Here is a 27524-nt window from a genome sequence, read left to right as displayed (position 1 = left end):
GCAGTCATTTAAAAGGGAACTGGGAAAATGCACCGCAGTGCCTGACACTTCCGAGGGCTCTGGTGCCCCCGCGCGGGCAGAGAGTGCCCGGCACGCTCCGGAGCACCAGCCCACCGCCGCGGTCGCCGCGGGCACTGCGCTGGGGGCGCGCTCTGGCGCCAGATGCGCAACCAGCGGCGCCCTACGCGTGCGCGTCCCTGCCCGGCTGGTGAGCGGCTCGCCTGACCTCGCCGAGCTCCTGCTGGGGAAAACGGCTGGCGGTCTTTCCGCTCGAGAGAGGGCAACGGGCTGGAGGCTTGTCCAAAACATAGTAATGGTCACCGATCTGCCCGCAGAGGTTAACGATGGGAAGGATCGGGAAACCGAACGTCAGCGTGAATGCTCGGATCTAGGCTACGCCTTATATATTACAAGGTGAACGTAAAGCATATAGTGGAGCTTTTGTACAGACCCCAGGCACGGAGTGTAACCCCAGTGCCCGCGAGATTCCTCGGGCAGCACGCAGAAATGTCGCAGCAGGCCCGAAGACGAGGCCAGTAGGTCTGCCTCACCACTGTCACCAGGCTGTGATACGAATTGGGTGCTGAATGGCCAAGCTGAAGTTTGTTCCTCGGCTTGGCCTCCATCCTCTGCTGGGTGAGGAAGTGCCAAGGAAGGGAAGCCAAGGGCAAAAATGTCTTGGTCCAGGACGCACAGCAAAACTCCGCCTGGCTTGCCAGTGTCCTTTAAGTGGAGAAGCCCCTGCGGAACACTTGAGGGAGAGCTGTGTGCATAATTACCCACATCGCTCTCACACTCCCCACGCTCACCCCATTTTTTCTCAGAAATGGCCCATTTGCGCCCTAGTGGCTGCAAAGTGTCAATGCAGTGTGCAGACAATCGGCAGTTTTAGAGAGGTTTGTAGACCAGAAGATTCTAATTATGTTGGAATATTTGTAGAATTTGTATTAGAATAGATGTACACTACTATTATATTTGGATTCTAAATATATTCCTTGAATATATCTCACTTAAAATTAGAACTGGCGGCCCCATTTCTAATCGCCTTCCTCCAGCTCTACTTTTGCATCCATACTAGTTCATCCTTTTAACAGATCATTTACGTATTATATTTATTGTCGGTTTTTCTATTTCTCCCAGTAGATTGTAAATTCCATGAAAGAAGGGATTTTTATCTATTTTGTTCATTGATATATCTCAAGCACATAGTAGGTATTAGAATGTGTGTGTGTTTAATGAATAAATGAAATAAACCAAAGTTGAGATCTCACTTTCTTATCCTCTAACCCTGAAAGTCTGCCTGAATAAATCCCCCTGAACACTCTCCCTCCTACCTCCACAATCCTGAGTATTCCAGTGCTCTGAGTGCTCATAGCACTTCTTGAAGCCTTGCTTTCTGCCTGCTGTAGTAGCCAAACGTGTTCCAGCACTGGGCCAGGGAGGGCCTCCCTCTCATTCATGCTGGTAACTCAAACTACCACACACAGTGTCTAGAACACAGTGGCAATAAATAACTATTTCTATCATAACTAATGGAATTGTGGAACTATCTCAATTTTAAGACCTACAAGGTATTTCCCAGAGATCATTTCAGAGATTCTTAGATCATGGCTTTGTAGGAAGGAGATGATGAACATTTTTCAGATAGATAACATGAAAAGGGGATGATTTTCTCCAGATCCCTCCAACGCAGGGATAGAAACTAAGTGTTGTAGGCTCCTGCCTGTACTGGACAATAAAGTACCTAGAGCATGGTTTCTCAAACTATTTTGACACAAACTATTTGATCCACAACAGGAAATGCCTTTTATATCACAACCCCATGCACACATACAGAAATGCACATACTAACTAAAATGAAAGTTTCGCAAAACAAAATTTATTTACCCCTAATACATGGAATACACTAATACTTTCTTTTCTATTCTATACCATTTTATTGTAATACTTGTAACAACTCAATAAATTTGAATCCAATACTAAGTTGTAAAAAAAAAAAAGCAAAAATACTGACAATTCTTCTGATTAAGATGCAGTAATAGAGAACAGATTTAGTCTCCCAATCAACCAACCAACACGCTGAACAAAATATATGAAACAACAGTTTTTAAGACAGGGAACATAAGATAATGAAGGCTACGGTTCAGGGAGAGGAAACCCAGGCAGAGCCCAAGTCCCTCAGTTGAGAGGCATAGCTCAAGGGAGATGAAGGGGCAGTGCTCACAGGACTGAGCAGCAGGGAGGGGAGTACTGCACGGGGAGAACTCTGGAGATCTGCAGAGGGCCCCTCTCAATTATTCAGTAGAGACTGGTTAACACATGCAGGTGATGAAACTACCTGAGTGCAGGGAAAGAAGTACTGAAAAGATTAAAGGGAACAGGATCAAAGAGAAAGTCAAAAGGGAAATTGAAAACACTGCATATCAGAAATTGTAAGATGCCACTAAAGCAGGATTTAGGGGCAATTTTATAGCACTAAATGCCTACATTAAAGGAAGAAAGATCTCTAACCAATGACTTCAGCTTCCACCTTAAGAAACCACGAAAAGAAGAGCAAATTAAACACCAAGTAAGCAGAAGACAGGAAATAATACAGATGAGAGTGAAAAATAATTAAATAGAAAACAGAAAAAACAACAGAGAATACTGATGAAGCCAAAAGATTTTTTTTTTGAGAAGATCAATAAAATTCATAAATAGCTAGTCTGACTGATCAGGAATAGAAGAGAGACGACACAAATTACCAATAACAGGAATGAGAGCAATGAAAACACTAAATAGTCTATAAACATTAAAGAAATACTAAGGGTATATTGTGAACAACTTTATGCAAATAAATTTGACAACTGAAACTCATGACCAAGTGAGATTTATCCCAGAAATACCTTGATTTCATGAAGGTAGAGAACAAAGGTTATCAGAAGCTGGGAAGGGTGGCAGGGGGGATGAAGAGAGGTTGGTTAACGGGTACAAACACACAGCTAGAGAGAAGGAAAAAGTTCTAGTGTTCAATAGCTCAGTAGGGTGACTACAGTTAACAATAATTTATTCTATATTTCAAAATAGCTAGAAGAGAAGATTTAATATGTTTTTAACACAAAGAAATGATAAATATTTGAGATTATGGATATCCTAAATACCCTGATTTGATCATTATACATTATATACATGTATCAAAATATCACAGATATCCCATAAACACGTACAATTGTATCGATAAAATATATATTAAAATTTTAAATTATTTTCATCAAAAAATAAAAAAATGATAAAAAATCAATTAAGTTACCATATTAATAAACTAAAAACCTAAAAGTATACGATCATCTCAAAAACACAGAAAAGGAATTCATTCAACCAAATCCAACATCTAGCTTTGAAAACTCTCAGCAAATGAGGAATAAAATGGAATATCCCCAACCAATAAATGAAATCTACAAAAAACCCGCAGCTAACTTAAAGTGGAAGACAGAATGCTTTTCTCCAAATAGTAGGAAAAAGATAAGAAAATCCATTTTCACCATTTCTATTCAGTAATGTACTGAAGATTTTAGTCAGTGCAATAAGTAGAAAAAGAGATATCCAGATTGGAAAAGAAGAGTAAAACTGTCTTTATAAACAGACAACATGGTCTCCTATAGGAAAAATTCAACAGAATCTACAAAAAAAGCTACTCATACTATTAAATGAATTTTCAAGTTTGCAGGATACAAATTAAATACTTAACAAATCAATTATATTTCTATATACTAGCAACAAACAATCATGAATTAAATTTCTAAAAAATAATAGCAATTACAATAGCATCAAAAATATGAAATACTTAGAAATAAGCAATAGACTGAAAAGGAAACCTACAAAATAGGAAAAATATTTGCCAATCATATATCTCATAAAGAACTGTATCTAGACTACATAAAGAACTCTCAAAACTCAATAATAATAAAAAAAAATTTTTAAGTGTACAAATGTGTTGAACATATACTTTACCAAAGAAGGTATGCAGTTGGCAAAGAAGCACATGAAAAGATGCTCAACATTGTTAGCCACTGGGGAAGTGCAAATTAAAACTACAATGAGATAGCTACATACTAACTGGAATGGCTAAAATTACAAAGACTGACCATATCAAGTGTTGGCCAGAATGTGGAGCAACTGGAACTCTCATACACTGCTGGTGGAAGTGTAAAATAGAACAACCACTTTGGAAAAGTAGAACAGTAGAACAGTTTTTTGAAAAGTTAATCACACACCTACCCTGTGATCCAACCATTCTACTTCCATGTATTTACAGATGAGAATAGAAAGTATATGAGCATATAAAGATTTGTACATGAGTATTCTTAGCAGCTTTAACAGTACAGGCAAAAACTATAAATGATCTAAATATCCATTGACAGATAAATGGGTAAACAAATTGTGGCATATCCACACAATTGAATGTTACTCAGCAATAAACTACTGGTACTTTCAACCATGTGGATTAATCTAAAAATAATTATGTTGAGTGAAGAAGCCAGATAAAAAGAAGCACATACTGCATGATCTCATTTTCAAAAAAACACAAGAAAAAGCAAACCAATCTACAGTGACAGAAAGCAAATTGGTGATTGTTGATTAGGGCAGGGAGAAGCAGTCAGGGAGGGGCCAGAGGAAGCAATGATAAGGGGTGCAAGGAGGCATGAGGATGATGGATGTATTTATCATCTTTATTGTGGTGATGGTTTCAACTTCATCAACTTGCATGCTTATATGTGTTTAGTTTATTATACGTCCTTTATACCTCAATAAGGCTGTATTAAAAAGCAAAAAAGAAATGCTGACCTAGATCTTCCCACCATCAACTTCTTGTCCCCTTTGGAGTTCCATTGGAAACCCCAATTTTAGAAAGCTATTATAAAGTTTGGAGATTTTTAAATATACTCAGATTCTGTAACTTTCTTGTTTTAGAGGGACCTACTATGTAATTTCTTTTACATTTTGAAGAAAGTTTGGGAAACCATGATTTAGATAATAGAATAAATAGTGCTCCATACCTAGAAATAGCCTGAATGTCCATTAACAATGGAACAATTCAACAAATTGTGATATAGTCATGTACCACATAACAATGTTTCCATCAATGACAGACTACTTATACAACCGTGGTCCCATGAGATTATAATGGAGCTGAAAAATTCCTACCGTCTAGCCATGTTGTGGCTGTTTTAATGTCATAGCACTATGCATTACTTATGTGTTTGTGGTGCTGCTGGTGTAAACAAACCTACTGCACTGCCAGTCATATACACATACAATTATGTACAGTACATAATACTTGATAATGACAAGAAATGACTATGTTACTGCTTTATGCATTTACTACACTATTTATTGTTATTTTAGAGTGTACTTCTTTTAAGTATAAAAAAAAAAGAAGTTAACTGTAAAACAGCCTCAGGCAGATCCTTCAGGAGGGGTTCCAGAAAAAGGCATTGTTATCATAGGAGATGTCAGCTCCAAGCATGTTATTGCCCCTGAAGACCTTCCAGTGGGACAAGATGTGGAGGTGGAAGACAGTGATGCTGATGATCTTGACCTGTGTAGGCCCAGGCTAATGTGTGTGCTTGTGTCTTAGTTTTTTTAAAAAGTTAAAAAAATTAAAAATGGGTTCCAGCTCTCTCCAGGAGAACCAAAGAGATGTCGTATCATCGTTATTTCTTATAGCTGAGTAGTACTCCATGGTATACATATACCACAGTTTACTAATCCATTCATGGATTGATGGGCACTTGGGTTGTTATGTTATACTAAGTGAAGTATCCAAAGAATGGAAAAACAAGCATCACATGTACTCACCAGAAAACTGGTTTCCCTGATCATCACCTAAATGTACATCGGGGAAGGATACCAATTGGATATCAGACTGGGATGGGGGGTGGGGGGAGGGGATGGGTATATGCCTACATGATGAGTGCGTTGCACACCCTCTGGGGAATGGTCATGCTTGAAGGTGCAGACTCAGGGAGGTGGGGGGGGGAGGGGATGGAGGTATGACTACATGATGAGTGCCAGGCGCACTGTCTGGAGAATGAGAACGGACGCGCTTGGGACTCTGACTCGGGGGGATGGGCAGGACATGGACAATGTATATGACCTAAACTTATGTATCCCCATGATGAGCTGAAATAAAAAAAAAAAAAATTAAAAATTTTAAAAACAGAAAAAAGCTTATAGAATAAGGATATAAAGAAAGAAAATACTGTTGTACAGCTAAACAATGTGTTTCTGTTTTAAGCTAAGTGTCATTACAAAAGAGTTAGAAGGTTTATAAAGTAAAAAGTTACAGTAAGCTAAGGTTAATTTATTATTGGGAAAAGAAAAATTTTTTAAATAAATTTAGTGTAGCCTGTATACAATGATTATATAAAGTCTATGGTAGTGTACAGTAATGTCCTAGGCCTTCACCTTCACTCACCACTCACTCACTGACTCACCCAGAGCAACTTGCAGTCCTGCAAGCTCCATTGATAGAAGATGTCCTATACAGGTACACCACTTTTTATCTTTTATCCTACATTTTTATTGTACCTTTTCTATGTTTAGATATACCAATAATATTGTGTTACAATCACCTACAATATATTCAGTACAGTAACATGGTGTATAGGTTTGTAGCCTAGGAACAATAGGTTATACCACACACCTAGGAACAGTAGGCTATATCACCTAGGTTTCTGTAAGGACCCTATGTGAGGTTCACACAATGACGAAATTGCCTGATGCATCTCTGAGAATCTGTCCCTGTCAATAAATAACACATGACTGTACTTCTATTCTTTATAGTATTAATGCCTAATTGAAAAAGAATTATAACTATATCTATTGACCTGGAGGCATGTCCACAATATATTAAGTGAATAATGCAACTTACATGACCGTATGTAGTCTGATCCTACCATGAAAGCCAGTATTTGTGAATTCGTTTTGTTTGTGTGTGTCTATGGAGAAAGGCAGAGAAGTATTTACACCAATGGCAACATTGGTAACCTAGAGGGATTGGAGAAGTTGTTTGGAGGAAGAGGAAGACAGACCAGAAAACTTGTGAAATGTTTCTTTAGGACAAGCAAGCCCCTTACCTATAACATGCTTCTTTTCCTCTTTGTGTTGCCCCCTCCCCTTCAGCTCCAGTGTTACCCTGTTTCTAGAGTCCCTCCCATCCGTGGAAAGAACTGAATCTACAAGCATGTTTACAATCTAAACAATGTTCATCACTGAATGCTTCATTTTCCCAAGAATAGCTGTAATTTAGTAGAGGACACTGGGAAGAAAACATAATCCAGAGAAATTTCAGTACTATAGCATCCATAAATTGGGGAAGTATTAAATATTTGGGAATGGAGGACTCTTGACACAGGCCGTAATGGAACCAGAGACGAATAATTCATGATTAGCACCACGCCTTCTCCCTATTACCCCGCCACCCTCTTTTGTTGTTTATAAATGTTTCCAGCTCTTTCCTCCCCTAGCCCTCCAACTCTGCATAAGGGTCTCACCTTTCCCCACCCCTGCCTAGATGGTCTGTGAACTGCACGCTGCTCTGTCTTTCTGAACCACAGCCACACCCAAGGTCTCACCCTACTTCCTTTCTTCCCTGTGTCCCAACCTTCCACTCTGAACTCTTAGTCATATACTCAGCACACACTAAATCAACACAGATTTACAGAGCTTCTGTGAACACCTAAAAGGAAGAGCATTTGAGAAAATTCAACAGAGGGTTAGAAAACTGGAGTCACATACAAGTGGGTGACCCTGAAATTTACGTTTGAACCATTCACCTGACTAGGTTTTATGGTCAACTCTGGGTTATTTTCCTAGTTTGTCAATAATCTATATCAATACCCATACCTGCTCCCACACTGTCCTATTTTATCAAGAGATATTCTATAATACTATACTGCTACACCACAAAATAACTCTTTCTTTTCAAAGAAGTTTACTTATTCTTTAATGAGCAGTTATAGTATGCTCTTTCAGTGCTATCCAGTCCAGATTTATTGGGGCAGCCAAGTGTTTCCAGTTCTAACCCAAGTGACAATTATAATGCATGCAAAGAACAGTGTTTATGGCCATGTTACTCTGTGGTTAAGAAGCCACAAGCATTCAATTATATCAGACCTCTACAGGTAATTAACCAAATGTTCTTCTAACTGAAGTAGCAACCCATTAGTAGGCCAAGTTAGTAGGTTGTGACTAGGATATTTCTAATGAAATCAACTATACTAGAATAGAAAACATCAATGTATATGTAAAGATAATATTATTTCATGAAGCTTCTGTTATGGGTTGCACTGGATTTTGTTATAAGCATATTTCTTATTGTAGTTCACAGTCAAACACGTTGGAAATCAACTGGCTGAGCACAATGTCTCAATCATTTGCAGGAATCCTCTCTACATAGAGATACAATTTTTTGTCTCTGCTTGAACACTTTGAACAACTCTCCTGAATCAGAACATTAGAAATAGTCACTTTACAGATTATTATTAAAGTTAGCCATAATTATCACCAGCTCTTCGAGGGCTGTAATTCTCTTATTTCTCATTGTAACATTGACATATAACAGAATATCTTGCATGTAGCTCAATGTGTGTTAATTGAATTAAAGTCAATATTATCTTTGTACAACACTAGTTACAAGAAAGTTCCCTTGTATGGTAAGGCTAAATATGCCTCTCTAATAATGCTCATTTATTAATGCTAGTTTTAGCCTCTTAGCTTCCAAGGGAAGTGGGGAATGGAATCTTTTCTCCATGTCACAACCCTTTGAATATTCCAATGCTGGTACTCATATCCTTACTAAATATCTCCAGGCCCTTTATCCATTCTTTGTTACCTGTTGCCAGGAGTTCCAGCATCATGGTTTCCATCTTCAAGGTCTATACTTTTTAAAAATATTTTATTTCTAATTATTGTAGGTACCTAATAGTTGTATATATTTGTAGGGTACTTGTGATGTTTTGACACAGGCATACAGTGTAAATTAATCAGGTTCATACTTTTGAACCAAATATCCTTCTAGATCAACAGCCTGTGTGGCTGTTGAGCACTTAAAATGAGGCCAGTCCAAATTGAGATGTCTTGTAAGTGTAAAACACATATTTAGTATGAAGACTTACTACAAAAAAAATAAAATATTTCATTAATAATTTTTATAACATGTATGTGTTGCAATAATATTTTGAATATATTCAGTTAAATAAAAATATCATTAAAATTAATTTCATCTGATTATTTTTATTTATTTAATGTGGAGAAATTTACTTACTTTTTAAAAAAGTTGTCAACTCAACATTTCCTCTTCCTAAAATCCCCACTTTTGTTATCTTTGAATCAATAACCCAGATCATTGAGTCTCTTTGAGTCTTATGTAAAATTTTTTAATCTTGAATCTGCCATCCAGCATTTTAATTCTTCTTGCTATATTTCTTCACCTGTGGGCCTAATATGTACACTTTTCATGAATCTATTTAATTCACTGATGAAAAAATACTTAACATGACAGGTCCAGACACTCAACTAAAGACATCGTCTAGGCTAACATATATTCCTTAACTAATTAATTCATCTTTACACTGAATGTGGCTATTTAACCAGCTAAGAATCCACCAACCCAATTCCATGATGATGTCTTCCTCAACCTTTGGCCTGAGCCACCCATACACCACACACCCAACTACATAAAGACCAACTTGGTATTGTCCACTAATGTTTTGTTTTTGTTTATCTTGGGGTTTTTGTTTTGTTTTGTTTTTTACAATCACCCTGGAAGCTCATTTCTCATGCCAACTCCAGATCTATTCTCATTCTAACCTGATGTCAACCTACCACCCATATTTCGGCTTCTTTTTTTATACCTATAACTCCATTTCTTCTTTTGGTCTCTTTTGATCCTTATACCCTGTTTCTCTAATATCAGCTTCTCCAAATGGTTTGCTTCAACTACCTTTCCAGCATTTGGTGCATAGGGTTGTGTCTTGGACAAGAATCCTCCTTCATAGTTTAGGTTGGTGAAGCCCAGCCACAATCCACCTGGCTAATTTTACACCCACTTGATTTCCACTAATAGAGAAAGATTGGGCAAGAGAGTCCAGAAAGTGGAAGAATAGAGTAGGCAAATGGAGGTGGTCTGAGGAATCAGAATGAACAGTAATTTAGGTGCATTCTGGAACCCAGATTTTCCCCTTTTTGGAAAATTTGACACACATTCTCTTCTTTTCTTCCATGTGCCATCTTTTGCCTAGTATTACCTACAGTTGTTCCTTGCGCACCTAAGCAAACCCAGTAACTACCTTTATCATCTTTGCAGCCATTTAAATAAGCTGTGATATGTCTTATGTGGTCTCAGTTAGCTAAGATGTCAACTTTTTATTAACCACACCTGTACCATTTCCAATGAAAAGATCCTTTTTCTCACCAGAGAAGGGCACAGAATAAGAGGTAAATAATACTACTTAGTCTCTCTGATCTGTTAATGTCTCAACATCTTCTCCAAGCTCTGGGTTTGTCTCTTCATCCTTCTTCTTACTCTAAGCCTGGTTCAAATAGTCCTTTTTTGTTGTTCTCTGTATTTTTGTTGTTGTTGTTGTTGTTACAACCTTAATGCATGCTGGACTTCAGTCCTTCTGCCACTGTTGTCACAGATTTGTGCTTCTCTATTGTATTCTAAACTTGGCTGTATACTTCACCTTCCAACATCTTCCACACCAAAGTCCACAGTCTAGTTAAGTGGAGTCTCATGTCTTTCTCATGGGGATCATTCATGCCTGTGTTCAGAATTTTATATTTTAGAACTTCCCTTCTCTCTCAAATCAATATTCTTTTGTAGAGTCGTTCAGTCAAAGGATTTTATCTACTTTTCCTGATAAAAAAATTTAATCTGTTCCCTGAAGTCTAAGATACATAACAGTGTTTACAGTATCCCATATATAGCAAGTATAATCTTCAGTACTGCAGCCAGATCAGCCTCGTGGGTTTCCACGGACCTGTCTTAAGTGTTGCTGCCCTCCCCACCCACCAACCCACCAAGTCCTAGGGACCCCTGTAATATCTGAGCAACATTTTCTTGAGGCCAAGGCAATGGTATAATCAGTGACTGAAGTGAAACTAAGTAAAAGTATCCCAACAGATAAGAGGATCAAAGGGGAATAATCAGGCTTAATCAGAGTTGCTGATACTCCTTTCTAGTTAGTAATGCTCTTTCTGGTGCTTTGTTTGTCTGTGTTTTGAGATTAGATCTCCCTCTATCCCTCAGGCTAGAATGCAGTGGCACAATCATAGCTCACTGCAGCCAGAAACTCCTACCCTCATACAATCCTCCCTCCTCAGCCTCCCGAGTAGCTGGGATTGCAGGATGTGCTTTGTTTTAATAAGGGAACTGTCCACTCCTGTTTCTAGGGCCTCTCTTCCAAATGGGAACACCTGTGTTGGAAGCCTGTATTCCCAAGCTCTTCCATTTCCATAATAGGGTAAGGGTTAAGCTAATCCAATAAAATGATACCTCCCCAGTACGGTAGCTCAAAGAAGTAGGAAATTTCTTTCTTTCTCATGACACAGTTCAGAGTGGATACATATTCCAGGAGAGATCCATGGCTTTGCTCCATGCAGTAATCCATAGTTCCAGCTTCCTTCTGTCTTATTCCTCTGTCATTCTCTAAGGGTCCATTCTCATAGCCTGCAGGAAGGAAAGAGGAGAGAAAATGGAATGCAAATAATTTCCTTCTAAGAAAATGATGTGGAAGATGTACACATCATTTTCACTTACATTCTCTGGTAAAAACTTAGTCAAATGGCCACGTCTTCACTTCAAGGAGGTTGGGGAATATAGTTGTTAACTGGGTGTGACCAGGTGTTCTGATGTTCTGAGAAATTTCAAGTGGGGAGTTCTGTTACTCAAGAGAAGAAAGGGAGAATGGACACTGGGGGTGGGAAATTGACAGTATTTACCTTAGTTTCTTAACTGGAACTTCCAATTCAGTGAGTCACAGTCTAGAATTTTCCCAACTGCATAATCTTTAGGTTAAACAGCATTTAATGAACAATTCACAGGGGACATCCTGACATCTTCTTTTTCTGTCCTTGGGGAACGACACATAGGTCATCCTGCCACATTGCTCAGTCCAGCCACGTCTAAAGTCATCCTTTTACACAGAACTTTATTCATGAAAATATGCATAAAATTATGTATGGCAAACCCCACTGTCTTAGTTTTCATTTTTAAGGGTAGCTCCTAATTTTGACCACTATTCTAAAAAAACAAACGAACAAAATCTGTAGGGCAAGTAACTTGTTTGTGTTTGTTCTTTCTGGTAGCTTTATCTAAAGATTTTTTTCTCACTTATCAAAAAAAAAAAATAGAGTGAGTGTTCTTGCACTTGAAACATAGCTCCAGTCTTCATTACATCAAAGGGACCATTTTAGCAATATTCTCACCTTTACTATAGAAATCATTAGGCATGAGTTTTAGTCAGCACTGTACCACTTTGTAGTTATTTGGTGCTTTTTGGATAAACCATTTTCATGCCCTATGCCTCATGTTTACCGATCTATAAAATGGATACGGCAGTTCCAAAACATGGCTACACATTCTTTGACATCACTGCCATTGAGAAGTGTACTCTATGTCCCTGCCACTTGAAACTAGGCAGGTTTGTGACTGCCTCAACCAATATAAAGCAGTAAAGATGTCACAATGTGACTTCTGAGGTCATAAAGAGATGCAGCTTCTGCCTTGTGCACTAGAGGAATCACTCTTGGAACCCTAAACCACCAGGTAAGATGTCCAACTACCCTGAAGCTACCATGCTGGATAGCATGTTGGCCGACAGTCCCAGTGAGTCCAGCCTTACAGATAGCCCTATCTAGAGACCACATATGTGAATGAAACCTGCTGGCTCCATTCCAACGTATTTCTCCAGACCAGATCATACACCACCCAAACACCTCTGAATGACTTACATTGATGCCACCTGGAAAGCAAGAATCAGTTCACCCTGCCTGAATTCCTAACCCACAGAATCATGAGGTAAGTAAAATGGTTGTTGTAGCCACTAAGTTTTGGGTAGTTTGCTACAACAGCAACAGATGACCAAAACAATGAGGAACTAGGTAACCTCACTGGTTCCTTTCAGCTCTGACATTCTAGGCCTTTACGAAAGAGACATAGAGGCATAGCTATCTCATTTGCACTGGCCACAGAATCTTCTCCATGTCTCTTGCATTTCCCTATGCAAATCCTTACCTGTATTACATAATTAATTAATTAACCATCAATCAGAAAAGTAATTGTTCTCCACCAAAAGGATAATTTCTGTAATTATACAAACAATAATAATGCATGGTTATTGCTTGTGAAGGAAAGGTTTTATATAGTCTTAGAACTTTCTGAAGGCACTCTGAAACTATCTTATGTCCCAAGCATCTACAAGCCAGTGGAGAGCTATCAGCATCAGTTCCCATACCTTGACTTCCAGGGAAGTATTTGGAGGTGAGGGTTCCTTAGCCCTCAGACCCCTAATTCTCTTCAAGTCAGTTGACAGACATTGCTTGGTGCTGAAAATATAAATAGGAATAAGGGACAATTCCTGTCTTCTAAGAACTTGAAGTTTTATGAGAAGACACATGGAAAAGTAGATCATTTCAATTCACATGGGTAAGATTGGAAGCAAGTACTGGGCACAATAGGAGACAGAGAAGGAGCATAGAGCTCCATCCAGGATCCAGGTGAGGTCTCATGGATGTGGTGACCCTTGAGCTGACTCTTAAAGGGCACGCTTAAATTATCCAGGAGAAATGACCAGGAGGATGGTGTGAGTAAAATGCAAGGAGAGTGGAAACATCATAGCATGCAGGAGGAGCCACATGCTGCTCAGGTTGTGGCCATGCCTACACCTTTGCTCTAACCTCCCCAGAAAATTAGCACCAACTGTATATGCTGACCTCTTGCCCCCAGACCTGATTTCTAAGGAGACATGGTGACTGCTTTCTCACACTTCCTTTTGCTTTGGTCATGTCAGCCTTATGGCAGTTCACCCCCAGAAATGCAGTGGCCTGTCTGAAGAATCTTTGGTGATTTCTACCAAGACCTGCATCTGACAGGCCCTGAAGCTTTTCCAAGTATTTTCATGTGTGAGTGTCTCCTCCTGTTCCTCCTCATTTCCTCTCCTGGGCAACCCTAATCCTTGGCTTTAGATGAACTTAGAACAATTCTATCCTAAATATGATGAACAGAAAGCCTTACAGAGACAAAGTCCATGTCAGAATTGCACTTCTCAAGTCATCCCAGTAAAGAAAAAACAGAAAACAAATTATTCTGTAGAATGAAACCACCTCTTCTTGAGATTCTGTTGTTTTTTGTTTAAGTGGCTTCTCTTTCTTAAAGAACTTTCGTGGTCAGTTGACTGACCTCATGCCTTATAACAGAAATTCCTCTTTTCTGTCTAGAAGCCCCAGAGATTCTGCAAGGCACTTTGGAAATATAGAAACTTCACCTTTTGCCTTCGCTTAATATTGCCCTTCAAAAGTTTTAATAAACTTCTCTACCACCTGGGAGACATCTTTTGTGCATAGGGCAAGGTATCTTGTGGATTAAGGAGAAGGTCCTGGAGATGGGAGAAGCCCTTCTGCCTCCCATTTCCTCTTAGCCTCACATGTGAGATAAGTAGAAGATAAAAATTTGTCCCCAGAGAATTTAGCTTCTGAAGGCAGATGAAGCTAATTCTGTGTTTTCAGTAGTCCAGAATATTTCTAGCAATCTTCAAAGACTATTGTCAGATCCTCAAAACACAATCAGAAAAAAAAATCAATTCTCTTGAACTTAAACTTGAAAAAAGGTGCCACTTAGTACTTTTTGTTTGGGGAGGGGACATCCTGAGAGCCATGGCCAGTGGTCTCGCAACCCCAAAGACATTATCAGCCACTGCCTCTGGTTCTGATTCTCCAATGTCCTTTGAATTCTTTGTTCTCTAAATAACTGAACAAAGAAAAATCACCAAGATGTTTGTGGAGTGAAAGCATAGTGTGGTTTTAGCTTCTCCACTTGCCTTTCTGTGCCTGCAACTCCACATTTAAAAAATGGGGATAATGGTATCAAACTTCTATCTCACAAGGCTCTTGGATGACTAGATATTGTCTTTGAATGTCTGAAACGTTAAGTCTGAAATTTTCTTCATGTGAAGGATATTGCTTCCCCAGGTGGTTGTATTACCTTTATTAACCTCATTTTGTAAGTGAAGAAAGTCATACAGTGAAGGTTTAATATCATTTCAACAAGGATTGAAAGTATCAACGTAGCCCATACTTTCCAGAACAGAAGGAACAACAATCAGCTGAGACGCTACTTCTCTGCCTATAAAAGCAACTGCCCTGTAGCTAGCCGTCCTGAGTAGCAGCAAGGCACAGAATGACCTCACCTTACCCCAGAAGCAGCAGCTTCTAGCTTCCTCTGCTTTGGTGTTTTTGACACAATTTTAGGGCTGGCTGTGACAATTGAATTACCTCCACACTGCCCAGACTATGCTGGGTGTCTCATTAGAGAATGCCAGAGAGCCTCTTGTTAAGTTAGCCTTTCCACTACATCCTTCTTTTCATCCCAGGATATGATTTTTCTTTGCAGAAAAGAGTGCTCCAGTGTAGTTGGTTTTCAGCGGCTATGAGAAAGAGAGAGAGAGAGAGAGAACATGCCAGAGTCTCTTTTACTCTTCTTTTGAATATCTACCTATGACTGGAACGCCATCTACACACTTACTAGAGTTTGACATAGATCATTGTATAAAAACAAAAATTTCCCATTTTCTCATTTTCATGCGAACACTATAAAGAGGTCATTATAGCTTAAGACCCCCTCCATTTGAGAACCTGGATCCATTGCCTGCCTCCCACCTGACACATACGGTGTCTCTGTTTCCTTCTGCATCGCATGGATCTTCCAGGGTCTTTGCTCTATCTGCATCGGAGCCTAACCATACACACACACACACACACACACACACACACACACGACTCAAGCCCATGTGTATTTACCACAAAGACTCGAGACTATAAGTAGAGCCAAATTTTAAAACAAAGCAAAACAACACACAAAACACTTGCATGTATTTTTCATCCCTTCCCTTCCCTCATCACTCTTCTTGATTACTGTTTATTTTTCACTATTTCTCAGCAACACAAGCAGTTTTGTTTCCACTGTGTTTCCTATCACTTTTCTCCAGACTGCCAGGGGCAGTGAAGCAGACGTAAGACTGCCATCTTGTGCTCAAGACAGTTATGATGTTATCATTGTTTTTTCTGAAATCAAATGTGATGTGAGGTTTGAAGGAAGAAGGTCTTGCAGTATAGGTCTGTTGTTCCCCGACCTAGGTTTTCCCAGAAGCTTTTGAAATTTCCCACCCTTTGGCATTGCTCTTTCTTGGCCTTCCTTCCTTAGGACACCATGAGTCATTCCTTAGTCAAAAGCCAATTTTTTTTCAAATGACTTCAAGTGTGACTTAGAGTAATTATAGTTTGAATGCCATAACGTACGCTTTTATGACTGAGCTCAATGGCCCAACTCGGAAGGGTGGGCACTTAATAACAAAGGCATGACAGGTCATTTAAAATCACAAACCTAGTGGGTATTCTCCGCACCCCACCACCACCTCTATGTTGGAAACTGACCACTCTCACATGGCATGCTGCATGCCAGATCGTCACCATGGCTGGACCTCCTGTGAGGTCAAAATCATGTAGGACCTAGGAACGCCCAGTGATAGTCCACTCTCAATCAAAAATAAAATTTACTGCCAATCAAAAATAAAATTAGCCTTAAATCAATAACCTGAGAAAGAGCAAAGGAGAAAGGTAGGAGAAATGGAAGGAAAGGAAAGGAGCCACAGGCCAAGAAGAGAAACCTAAGGAACTCACAAATGCAAAGGTTTAGAGGAAATGCAGAGAGCTCCACAGGGGAACAAGCACTGGACAACTGAAACAATAGTGCAAGGAAAGCAATAATGAAGAGAGGTGACACTGACAATTGCCTGACTGACAATTGGATATTAACCCATTATCAGACTCCTCAGTGTTGAGGAGTCAATAGGGATCGGTGGAGACTGCTGTGAACTGCAGAGAGCATGTCCTGTCCAAAGGAACACCTCAATGCGAGGAAACCGTTGTCAGGCAGGAATGTGGGTTTACAATTACTGAATATTCTGATTTGGAAAGAGAATCCGTAAATCCACATTTGCACACAAAATTTTCAAATTTTTAAAGTTGGCTCAAGATATTTTTTTAAAACACTGTGTGGGACAAATATGTCTGTAGGCCTCATTTGGCTTGTGAGCTTCTTATTTAAGAATTATGTCGACATAAAATGTTATTGTTATGTATGTGCATAGATGCCATAGCTGTATCTCTAGTCCATCTCCCTCTCATTCAGGAAAGTTTATGAAAACATGAGCAAGGGATTGTCATGGATGATATGATGACTGACTATTCTCATTTCTTTTCAAAAAGCATACACACAATTGTGCATCCGTAAAAGCAAAAAATGAAGCTCAACCTAAACTTCACACCTTACACAAAAATTTATTCAAAATGGATCATGGTCTTAAATGTAAAATTATAAAATATTTATCTAAAAAGCATGAAAGAAAATCTTTGGGACCTAGGGCTAGATGAAGAGTTTTTAGATTTGACACAAAAAGTATAATCCATAAGAAAAAATTAATAAATTTGACCTCATCAAAATTAAAAATATCTGTTATGTAAAATATCCTGTTAAAAGGATTAGAAGACAAATTACAAAGTGGAAAAATATATTGCAAACCACATAGCCAACAAAGAAACATATATAGATTATACAAAGAATTCTCAAAATTCAACATAAAAAAATATCCAATTAGAAAATGGGCTTAGACATGAACAGCTATTTCACTGAAGAGGAAATGTAGATAGTAAATAAGCACACAAGAAGATGTTCAACATCATCAACCACCAGGAAAAGTTGAAACCACAATGGAAACATCACTACACACCTCTGAGAATGACTAAAATAAAAAACAGTGATAATGTCAAATGCTGACAAGGATGCAGAGAAACTGGGTCACTTCATACATTACTGATGGAAATGTAAAATGGTGCAGGCACTTTGAAATATAGTGTGGCAATTTTCTCTAAAACTAAAAATGCACTTGTCATATAACCCAGCAATTGCACATTGGGGCATTTATCTAAGAGAAAAATTAAAAACTATACTCACACAAAAACTTATACATGGATGTTCATAGCAGCTTTATTTACAATAGCCAAAAATTGGGAATAGTCCCAAATTCTTCAATGTGTGAATAATTAAACAGACTGTGGTAAATCCATTTTATAGAATACTACTCAGCAATATAAAAGGGTGAACTATTGATACACACAACAACTTGAATGGACCTCAAGGGAATTATGCTGAGTGACAAAAGTCAATCTCAAAAGGTCAACTAACATATGATTCCATTTATTTAATGTTCTCAAAATCAGATATTTCAGGGACTATTGGATGCAGCTAAAATAAAATAAAATAAAATAATGAATTAATTAAATAAAATACTTAAGAATAAGTTTAACCAAGGAGGTGAAAGATCTGTATACTGAAAACTGTAAAACATTTATGAAAGAAGTTAAAGACACAGATAAATGGAACAATGTCCTGTGTTCATGGATTAGAATTAATATTGTTAAAATACCCATAGTACCCAAAGTGACCTACAGATTCAATTCAATCCCCATCAAGACTACCATGACATTTTTCACAGAAATTGAAAAAAAATCCCAAATTTTGCATGGAACCACAAAAGATCCTTGCTAAAGCAGTCTTGAGCAAAAAGAACAAACTAGAAGCATCACACTACCTGATTTCAAAATATACTACAAAGCTTTCATAATCAAAACAGCATGAGACTAGCATAAAAAGAGATACCTAGAACAACAGAACAAAAATCCATAAATAATTAAATTCACACATTTACAGTCAATTGATTTTCAAGAAAAATCCCAAGAACACCCAATGGGGAAAGGAGAGTCTGTTCAATAAACTATGTTGGAAAAACTGGGTATCCACATGCAGAAGAATGAAATTGGACCTTTATCTCACTTCATATACAAAAATCAACTCAAAATGGATTAAAGACTTAAACATAAGACCTGAAACTGTAAAATTACTAGAAGAAATCATAGGGTGAAAACTCTATAACATTGGTCTGTGAAATAATTTTTTGATATGACACCAAAAGAACAGGGAACAAAAGTAAAAATAAACAAAAGGGATTACATACAACTAAAAAGCCTCTGTACAGCACAGGAAACAGTCAACAAAGTGAAAAAACAACCTACAAAATGGGAAATGGGAGAAAATATTTGCAAACCATACATCTGCTAATAGGTTAATATCCAAAATATTTAAGGAACTCAAACAACTCAATAACAAAAAAACAAATAACTCAATTGAAAAATGGGCAAAGTATATGAATAGACATTTCTCAAAAGAAAACATACAAATAATCAACAGGTATATGAAAAAATGCTCAATATCATTAATCATCAGGGAAATATAAGTTAAAACCATAGTAACATGTCACTTCATACCTATTAGAATGGCTATAATCAAAAAGATTAAAGATAACAAATACTGGCAAGGATATAGAGAAAAGGGAACCTTTGTACACTGTTAGTGGGAATGTGTTAGTGTAGTCATTATTGAAAACAGTATGGACGTTCCTCAAAAAATTAAAAACAGAGCTACCATTTGATCCAGCAATCCCACTGCTGGGTATATATTCAAAGAAGACAAAATCAGTATGTCAAAGAGAAATCTGTACTCTGATGTTTATTGTAGCACTTTTCACAATAGCCAAGATATGGAATCAAACTGTGTCCATCAACAGATGAATGGATAAAGGAAATGTAGTGTACATACACAATGGAATACTAAGGAGAATTCTATCATTTGCAACAACATGGAAGAACTTGGAGGACTTTATGTTAAATAATTCAGGCACAGAAACACATATATCGCATGATCTCATCTGTATATGGAATCTAAAAAAAATGAATGAATAGAAGCGGAAAGTAGAATGGTACAATAGCTATCAGAGGCTGAGCAGGATTGGAGAGTGGCATGCAGGGATTGGGGAGATATCAGTCAAAGGATATAAAATGTCAGTTAGGAAGAATAAGTTCAAGAGATCTATTGTACAAAATGGTGACTATAGTCAATAAAAATGTATTATATACTTGAAAATTGCTAAGAGGATAGATTTTAAGTGCTTTTGCCACAAAAAAAATGCTAACTATGGAGGTAATAAAGTTAATTAGCATGATTTAGCCATTCCACAATGTACACGTTTATAAAAACATCTTGTTATACACATAAATATGTGCAATTTTATTTGTCATTTAAAATAAATTTTTAAAAAATTTATTTTTTAAAAGTGAAATTCCTAGGGGTCCAGTGGTGTGGGGCATGTCAAAATATCCCTTGAAAGGTAAAGGGTGAGTTGTTGCATCTGGCCCCTCCTACAGCCAAGAAAGAGGCACAATGCCTAGTGGACCTCTTTGGATATTGGAGGCACCATGTTTCTCATTTGGGTGTGTTACTCCAGCCCATTTACTATATGACCAGAAAAACTGCTAGTTTTCAGTGGGGCCCAAAACAAGAGAAGGCTCTGCAACAGGTCCAAGCTGCTGGCCAAGCTGCTCTGCCCTTTGGGCTATGTGATCTAGCACATCCAATGGTACTTAAAATGTCAGTGGCAGACAGGGAAGCTATTTAGAGCCTTTGGCAGGCCCCTATAGATGAATTGCCACATAGGCTTTTAGGATTTTGGAGCAAGGCCCTGCGGTCAGCTGCAGATAATTATTCTCCTTTTATAAACAGCTGTTTTATAAACAGCTCTTAACCAACCTGCTACTGGGCCTTAGTAGAGACTGAACACTTGACCATAAACTATCAAATTACCATGCAACCTAAGCCCCCCATCACAGACTGAGTGTTATCAGATCACCACACTGTAATGTTGGGTGTCCACAGCAGCACTTCATCATCAAATGGAAGCAGTATATGTGTGACCGGGCAGAGCAGGCCCTGAAGGCACAACTAAATTACACAGAGAAGTGGCCCAAATGCCCAGGGCCCCCTCTCCTGCTACACTGCCTTCTCTCTCCCAGCCTGCACCTGTGGTTTCATGGACAGTTTCCTTTCATGAGTTGACAGAGGAAGAGAAGACGTGGGCCTGGTTTATAGATGGTTCTGCATAACCTGCAGGCACCCACCACCCACAAGTGAAGAACTGCAGTACTACAGCCTTTCTTTAGGCTATGCCTGAGGAACAGTGGTTAAGAGAAACCCTCCCAAAGGGAGGAACCTCAAGCAGTGCACCTCGTTGTGCACTTTGCTTGAAAGGAGAAATGGTCAGATGTGCAATTAGATACCAATTCATGGGCTATAGCCAGTGGATTGGCTGGATGGTCAGGGACTTGGAAGGAACATGACAGGAAATTGGTGACAAAAAATTGGGGGAAGAGGCACATGGATAGACCTCCTGAATGGGCAAAAAAAAAAAAAAAACAACCCAGAAAACCATGAAAAAATGTATTCCCTGTGTGAATGCTCACCAAAGGGTGCCCTCAGCAGAGAATTTTAATAATCAGATGGATAGGATGACCCATGCTTGGATACCAGTCAGTTTCCTTCACCAGCCACCCCTATCATTGCCCAGTTGGATCATGAACACAGTGGCCATGGGGGCAGGTATGGAGGTCATGGACATGCTCAGCAACATGGACTTCCACTCACCAAAGCTGACCTTGCTATGGCTATACTGAGGGCCCAGTCTGCCAGCAGCAGAGACCAACACTGAGCTCCTGATCTGGCACCATTCTCCAGGATGATCAGCCAACTACCTGGAGGCAGGTTTTTTTGTTTTTGTTTTTTATTTCAGCATATTATGGAGGATACAAATGTTTAGGTTACATACATTGCCTTTGCCCCACCTGAGTCAGAGCTTCAAGCATGTCCATCCCCCAGGAGGTGTGCACTGCACCCATTAGGTGGGAATGTACCCATCCCCATCTCTCCCCTTCCACCTGCCTGACTGCAAACTAGTACAACCTCTGTGGAAAGTAATATGGAGATACCTCGAAGAGCTAAAAGTAGAACTACCATTTGATCTGGCAGCAGGCTGAATACATTGGACCAATTCCATCATAGAAGGGGCAGCGTAAATAGATATTTACTCTGGATACATATTTGCCTTCCTTGCATGTAATTCTGCCAAAACTACCCTCTCACTGTCATTCTTTTCCATATAGCATTGCTTCTGACCAAGAAACTCACTTCACAGCCAAAAAAGTGCAGCAATGAGTTAATGGTCAGGGAATTCACTGATCCTACCGTGTTCCCCACCATCCTGAGGCAGCTGGCTTGATACAGAACCATGAAATGGCCTTTTGCAGTCACAGTTGTAGCACCAGTTAGGTGGCAGAACCTTGCAGGGCTGGGGCAAGGTTCTCCAAAGGCTGTATATCCTCTGAATCAGTATCCAGTAAAGAGAGCTGTTTCTATGGTAGCCAGGATTTACGAGTCCAGGAATCAAGGGGTAGAAATGGGAGTGGCACCTGTCATTACTACACCTATTAGCAAAATTTTTTCTTCCTGTTCCTGAGACTTTATGCTCTGTAGGCCTAGAGGTCTTATCCCCAGAGGTAAGAATGTTTCCTTCAGAAAATACGATAATGACTTCATTGAACCAGAAGATTGCAACCTGGGTCACTTTGTCAACAGGTAAAGACAGGAATTATGGTATTGGCTGGGATGATTGGTCTAGATTAACAAGGGGAAATTGGGCTACTACTCCATATGGAAGTAATGAAAAGTATATCTGGAATATAGAAGATTCTATAGGATATCTCTTAGTATTATCATGCCCTGTAATTAAGGTCACTGGACACAACAACAACCCAAACCAGACAGAACTGCTAATAGCCCAGAACCTTCAGGAATGAAGGTTTTGTCACCCCATGAGGTAAAGAACTATGACCATCTGAGGTGCTTGCTAAAGGCAAAGAGAATACAGAATGGGTGGCAGAAAAATATGATTATAAATACCAGCTGTGACCATGTGATCATTACAGAAATGAGGACTGTAATTGTCGTATTTCCTCCTTATTTTGTTATGAATATGTTTGTGTACATATATGGATATATTAAGCAAATATCTTTGGTTTTTCCCCTCTCTTATTCGCTTATCATGTAGCATAAGATGTATTGACTTTTTTATCAGTACTTAAGTATTATTAATTTTACATTACAGTATTTAAGTTATGGGATATCAGGAGAAGAGTAAACATTAATCAAGGATTTTGCCTCCTCCTTTAGGGAAGGGATTAGTGTATTTTCAGTTGCATGCAGGATAGTTGTATCCTGTTAGGCAGAATTATGACCTTGTTATTTTCTTTTGGAAATTAAGTATGGTTTAAGGAGATGCGTATGGGTGCCAAGTTGACAAGGGTGGACTTGTGATGGTTAATTTTGTGTATCAACTTGACTGGGTAAGCGACGCCCATATATCTGGTAAAACATTATTTCTGGGTGTGTCTGTGAGGATGTTTCCACAACAGATTAGCATTTGAATTGCAGACTGAGTAAAGAATGCCAATCCTCACCAATGTGGGCAGGCATCTTCAAATCCACTGAAGGCCCAAACAGAACAAAAACGTGGAGGAAGGGTAAATTTGCTCTCTCTGCTGAGCTGCGACATCTTCTCCTTGTCCTCAGTCTTGGGTCTTGGGCCTTCAGATTTTGGGACTTACACCATCCATTCCCCTGTTCTCAGGCCTTCCAGTTTAGACTAGAACTACAGTGGCAGCTTTCTTGGGCCTCCAGTTTGCAGACTGTAGATTGTGGGACTCTCAGCTTCTATAGTTGTGTCCAATCCTTCATAACAAATTTCTCTATCTCTCCATACAAGCTATTGGTTCTGTTTCTCTGAAGAAACCTAACACAGACCTTAAGGAAATTATGCTAATGGGCAAAAGTCAAATACTATATGATTTTATTTATATAATATTCTCAAAATCACAAAATTATAGAGATGGAGGACAGTTGCCGAGAGTTGGGGGCAGGGAAATGGAGAAGGTTGGAGTGAAGGTGTGGCTTGAGGGAACCTGTGAGGATGGCACAGTTCTGCCTCGTGATTGAGAATGGTAGTTCCCTGAAGCTACGCACATGACACAATTGCATACAATTGAAAACATACACAACAGTGAACATATAACTGGTGACATCTAAATCATCCCTATAGATTATACCAATGTCAATTTCTTGGTTTTGATATTGCTCTATAATTATATAAGATATCAACACTGAGGAAGGCAGGGTAAGAAGTCCACGGAGCATCCTTGGAGGTCATTATCCCAAGTGAAGTAACCCAGGCACAAAAAGCCAAACACTGCATGTTCTCACTCATCAGTGAGAGCTAAACAGTGGGTGTGCATGGTCATACAGAATGACATAATGGATGTGGGAGACTCAGAAAGGAGTGGATAGGCCGGGCGCAGTGGCTCACGCCTGTAATCCTAGCCTTCTGGGAGGCCGAGGCGGGTGGATCGCTCAAGGTCAGGAGTTCGAGACCAGCCTGAGCGAGACCCCGTCTCTACTAAAAATAGAAATAAAAATTATCTGGACAACTAAAAATATATATATAGAAAAAATTAGCTGGGCATGGTGGCGCATGCCTGTAGTCCCAGCTACTCGGGAGGCTGAGGCAGTAGGATCGTTTAAGCCCAGGAGTCTGAGGTTGCCGTGAGCTAGGATGGTGTGGGATGGAAGTTACCTATAGGGCTCAATGTACACTATTCACATGATGGACACACTAAAACCCTAGAATTCTCCACTATGCAGTTCACCCATGTAACAAAAAACCATTTGTATCCCCTAAATTTACTAAAATAAAATTTAAAATAAATAAAATAGGTTTAAAAAATCAGAACCTTCAGCACATTAACCATTATTAATAATAAGCCATTCATGCTACACCTTGCAACAGAGCACAACACACTGCATCATTGCACCTGAGGTGAACATACAACCTATCCCAACTCCTTCCCTACAAAACGGATTACACTTAAACAACCTCATACAGTGGCTTTCACAATTACTGACTGACTAATCCAATGGCCTCAGAAGAAGCTAACTCAAACATCCCAGGAACAAAAGGTCCTTTGTCATTCCTCACAATCCCATAGTTTCAGGACTTTCCCTCATGTTAAGTGAACTGTGAGTCACCTGCCTTACAGATGAAGTGATGAATAATGAATGTTCTCAAAGACGGCAGAGTGAGCGGCTCCGTGTATTAGCCAGGATAAACTAACCGCCCTAAGAAACAACTCCACATTCCAAGTGCCCTAACACAATAAAAGTTTATTTTTCACGATGCAAAGTCCAAAGCACATACTCCTGATTGAGCGAGTCTCCTCCCACGGAGACTCAGGGATTCAGGCTCCTCCCCTGTGATGTCTACTCCATCTTCAGTACACATTTGCTCTGGCATCACCCAACTGCAAGGAGCGGGGAAGAGAAGGAATATATTGAATTGAACAGGATGCTGTCTGGGTCATCCCTGCATGGCTATGTCATTTCCTCCCACACTAGTCTCACAGCTCCACCTAGAAGCAGGTGCCCAGAAAGAGGAAATGGTCTTGGTGAGCACATAGCAAATCTCTGCCACATTAACCTTTCTGGACACACTTTTCCTAAAAGTGGAAGTTAGCTGTTAAATGACCGAAGAGGAGATTAGGTAGACAGCATGGGACTAAAGTAACAGGAGTGTGGGACAGAGAAGGTTCTGTGTAGAAGCTCTATTTTCAGGACCTACAGAAAACCATAACTTGTTGACATTCGGAAAGAGCCTGAAATTTCTAGATTGAAAATCGTTCTCACAGCTGCTGTGGTGTAATCCTATATATTTTGCTAGTTGTTTTTCTTGTTATTTACTCTAATATTGTCCTGATAATTATTCACTGCATGTAACAGTTATCCCCTGTAAATTATTCAGGCCTCAATTCTTCCCTTCCATTTCTTAAAGGTGAAATGATTTACCAAATGGAGCCAAAAAAAGAGGAAAACTCTCCCAGTAAATTCCCTCCCCCTTATAAGAAGCTAGAGCTGAGTTGGAGCATAGACTGTCCACAGCTTCCAGAACATACAATTTTTTAGTCATCTTTCCCAGTAGCACAGGAAACTGCCAGAACTTGCAAACAAGAAATTCAGTTGAATCATGGGAAGAATAGACCCAGTAACACATCTCTTCCTTGGCCGGACCCCCAGCTGAGCTAAGTTTGGCCTCTCTGTGGCACAGGTGGGTTATAAAAAGACTCGCATCATAAAAATGCCCTGAAAGTGAAAGAAGCCTAAATATTTAAAAGCTCCTTTTCTAATCCAAGATGGGGGACATGGTTTATTTCCACCCAACATTGCCTCCAAATTTCCCTTTGGAATGCCCCCTTTTCCTGACCTCCCTACCATTATATCCACAATGCTTTTCATAAACAAACACCTACTGTCCCCACACATTCCTGGCACAGGTTTGCTAGAATCGTCTCTTCTGTTAACACAGGAACCTGGTTCTCTGAGATAAGAAATCTGCACCATTCTTACAGCCTTCTTTCTCTCTCACTAGTATAACGAGAAGATCAACAAGCTACCTGGAAGCAGATGTAAGCTACTTCTTCAAACCAAGCAGCCAAAACTTCTTCAGAAGTGCTTTACGGAAGCCAAAATAACTACCATTTTCTGTACTCCCTCTTCTAGGTGAAGGAGAAAAATAACAAAACCTAAGCTCCTGCCAGAGATTTAGTTGCAAAATCAGCTGCCAACTTATGTTCTTGGGTCACTTAGCTGTGTCTTCACTATCTACGATATCCAACAGTGAAAGCTGATATTCTGATGCAAGGAATATTCATGCACATTGTATTGGATGCAAACTCTAGACCAGAAGGTGACTTAATATCCATGGGGAAGGTTTTGGCAACAGTAAATTAAACAACCTGGGTTCCAGTTAACTGGAGTCATTCCCTAAGTTTTTTACTGTGTATGAGAGAAGTTGGTTATTGTGAGATTTGGGAGCACATTGGAAGGCATTAACTCAAATACCATGTTCCTAGAAATTCCAGCATGAAAAGAGGTTAGGAGCTTAGCAGTATGTCCATGGTGGGTGCTCAAAAACAATTCTGGATGAAACTTGTAAAATGGAAAGAAATAAACTGATGTTAGTTGAGCACCTATCTCTTGTCAAGCATTGAGACTTCACATAAGCCTACCATATAGATATTTCTATGCTTATTTTACAGATAAGGACATTGAGGCTTTGAAATAACTTGACCAAAATCATACAGGCAACCAAGAGTGGAGCCAAAGCCTGTGCTGTCCTCACTGTGCTGCACTGCACACGTGCCGTCATTGCCAGCCCGTC

The 27524-nt window shown here is 39.3% G+C and overlaps 1 long non-coding RNA gene across 1 annotated transcript; it reads left to right on the top strand.

Annotated features, from left to right (window-relative positions):
• Positions 1 to 13015: 13015 nt before the first annotated feature.
• Positions 13016 to 26921, top strand: LOC123645776. Its single transcript, XR_006737697.1, has 3 exons — positions 13016 to 13063; positions 26733 to 26769; positions 26864 to 26921. It is a non-coding gene; the product is annotated as an uncharacterized LOC123645776 (long non-coding RNA).
• The last annotated feature ends 603 nt before the right edge of the window (positions 26922 to 27524 follow it).

This window comes from Lemur catta, chromosome 10, assembly GCF_020740605.2.
Source record: "Lemur catta isolate mLemCat1 chromosome 10, mLemCat1.pri, whole genome shotgun sequence".
In the NCBI taxonomy this organism is placed as follows: domain Eukaryota; kingdom Metazoa; phylum Chordata; class Mammalia; order Primates; family Lemuridae; genus Lemur; species Lemur catta.
The sequence above is the reverse complement of the archived record's forward strand: the minus strand, read 5'-3'. Positions and strand labels throughout refer to the sequence as shown.